General features: G+C 45.9%; 1 non-coding gene across 1 annotated transcript; it reads left to right on the top strand.

Annotated features, from left to right (window-relative positions):
• The first annotated feature begins 270 nt into the window (after nucleotides 1–270).
• Trnag-gcc (transfer RNA glycine (anticodon GCC)) lies at nucleotides 271–341 on the top strand. The gene has a single exon. It is a non-coding gene; the product is annotated as a tRNA-Gly (tRNA).
• The last annotated feature ends 2,286 nt before the right edge of the window (nucleotides 342–2,627 follow it).

Below are 2,627 nucleotides of genomic sequence, written 5' to 3'. Positions count from 1 at the left end.
GTGCGCGCGCGGGGAAAGGAATGCTTCGATGACGTCAAAATATGTTTGTCATCGCAGCGATTCGATAAAGTAGGCTACGGCTATGGAAGCGTCAAACGAATCGGTTGTCCTATAAAGAAGAGAGGAGTTTAATGGATCGTGGATCTTACGGAACAACAAAACGATTTTGATAAAGCTTTTTGTATGAAAATTCTTCAGAAATTGAACTTTGGAAGGATCTTTGGCTTTTAAAATTCATTTTCACAATGTTGGAAACTTGAATATCAACAAGCATCGGTGGTTCAGTGGTAGAATGCTCGCCTGCCACGCGGGCGGCCCGGGTTCGATTCCCGGCCGATGCAATCTAATCACTTTTTTTGCCAAATATTCAACGTTTCTTTAATTTAAGAGAGTTCAACTAACTAGTTAGTATGGTATGTCAAATTGAATCTGTATGAAACTTCCAACGGATCGATTTTATAATTTTGGTGATTTGGTTTAAAATTGGTAAATCATAAGGAGGAATCGCATATGGATTTGTTTATTTAACCATCGTTTAATTTGCCGCCCAGCGTTCATTTTCGGTGAATTTGATGCATTTGTCAATCTTGTTAATTGAAATAAACGATCGTTATAATCAGTACAAACGATTGTTAATCAAACAGGCTAATTTCCAGGCCTTAGGCCTTTGAAAATGGGCGATGGTTTATTTTTAACCATCGTTAAAATTAAACAAATCCGTACGCGATTCCTCTTATAATTAAAAAAATATTTTTATCAAGTTTAAAACACCGCTTTATTCCAGCAAAAAAAAACCCAAAAATGACTCGCGGTTTAAAAGCAGTGTTCCCCTATCCCTGAAAGGCAATGTTCGTTGGATACTGCTTTGCACAAATTCTGCTTCCATATCAGTTTGTAATCCAAAAGTGCTTATTTCCTTTTCGGTGCTTAACAGTCATTGCTCCCGGTTTATCATTCCCCGCCGTGGCCCCACCCCTCCCATCCCTCCAGGTGCTCCAATTGTTTATCATAGCGAAAAGCAACCTGGATGACACATACCATGCCGTATCAGAGCCTTTACACATGGCCGAGCTCGCGGAAGTCCGCACCGGCCGATTTTCGAGGGGAAAAATGCTACAACAATCCCCAGAACCAACAACGTTTGGTTGATGGCTGCCAATTTTGTGCCGAACTACCGAATGCCGACGATGACGAATGTGAATTATCGTGATTGGGAAGTTTTACCAACCAGAGACGGCAGTACTGGGAGAATCTGAAGGGGGGAGTTCTAGTCTGGTTAGTCTCCCAGGTGGGGAGACATATTGGTGGTGACTTGAACGAGAGCTATCTGGAGTTTCGTAGGAGAGGTCGGTTAGTAACAGAGTCTCCCCGAATTTACTGACGGGACGTCGTCCGATTCATCCATTCCCCTCTCCTTCTCGTCTCCGTTTGATGGACGACCAGCTCTCGGACTGGGATGATGAAAGGGAATGTGACGTACCACCCAACCCCTCCCCAGCTCCAACGAACCGTGGATGGGATGTAATCAGTTTGTTATCGGAATCTCTTCCTTTTCCGCCGTTTTCCACGTTCCCGAAGCAGCCAACGCGCCAACCTCACCATCATCATCATTGGCATCGTGTGGGCGACAATTTCCCATTCCCCCTCCCTACCCTCCTTCCCCGGCGGTTTGATCCGGTTCAATGAGCAATCCATCGCTCATAATTTGGACAGATAGGCGGATTTAGCTTACCTTTCATTACCGGCCGTAAGTCACCGGGGGAGATATCCGAACCCTTCGGTGGCCAGAAAGTGAACTGAAAGCAAGAAAGCGATATAGTAAATTAGAACTGATGGCACATTTAAACATTTAATTGGGTTCTCAGATAAAGGTAGGACTTAAATAGTTTTTTTCCTGATCGAGGTATAAAGTCTAAAATCTATTTCATGTTTGCTTTAATGAATTGTGCATTAGCTTTACCTTGTGGCACTTATACTCGTGAGGTTTTCCTTACGTCTGCCCGCTTCGATTCCCCAAATTTCCCTACCCCTTCATTTTCCCTCTTTTTCCAACCAAAAAACTCGGACTCGACGCAACAAGCCACGGCATTCTGTGCATTATTGGTCTGCCTACGCCGTCAACGGCCGTTGACAGGAATGGCGGCTATCGAAAAGCTGTCCCTATCAACTTCCCCCGCCCCGCTTTCCACCCCCTCCTCCCTGTTCGTCCCCTTTCAGTTCTCAATTCGGGGCAGCCAGTTTCCAATTGAAACCTTTCAGGCGCTGGTTTCCAGCATCCAGCTTCCATTGGTGTAATTTTCACCGTGCTGCCCTTTCGTGGTAAATTTGAAATTATCCCCCCAACCCCTTCTCTTTTCGTCCGACGGACGTTCCATAAATTACTGTCCACCTGCTCTGGGGGGAGGCCTCCGGTGGAAAATGGACGCGTAGCCAAGTGCACGCATGCTAAATGCCGTCCCGAAAACGCGGCGCTATTGAATCAAATGAAAAGGTTTCCGACATCCGGCTTCCTGCTTCCGAGCTGTCCATCCGTCCCATCCCAAGTTCCCTCCCTCCCCCCCATCAAACGGTGTGTAATCGGATCCCGCCGTTCGGAACTCGGAACTGCGATTGTCTGATATTACCAC

Source organism: Anopheles coustani, chromosome 2 (assembly GCF_943734705.1).
Source record: "Anopheles coustani chromosome 2, idAnoCousDA_361_x.2, whole genome shotgun sequence".
Lineage (NCBI taxonomy): Eukaryota > Metazoa > Arthropoda > Insecta > Diptera > Culicidae > Anopheles > Anopheles coustani.
The sequence above is the reverse complement of the archived record's forward strand: the minus strand, read 5'-3'. Positions and strand labels throughout refer to the sequence as shown.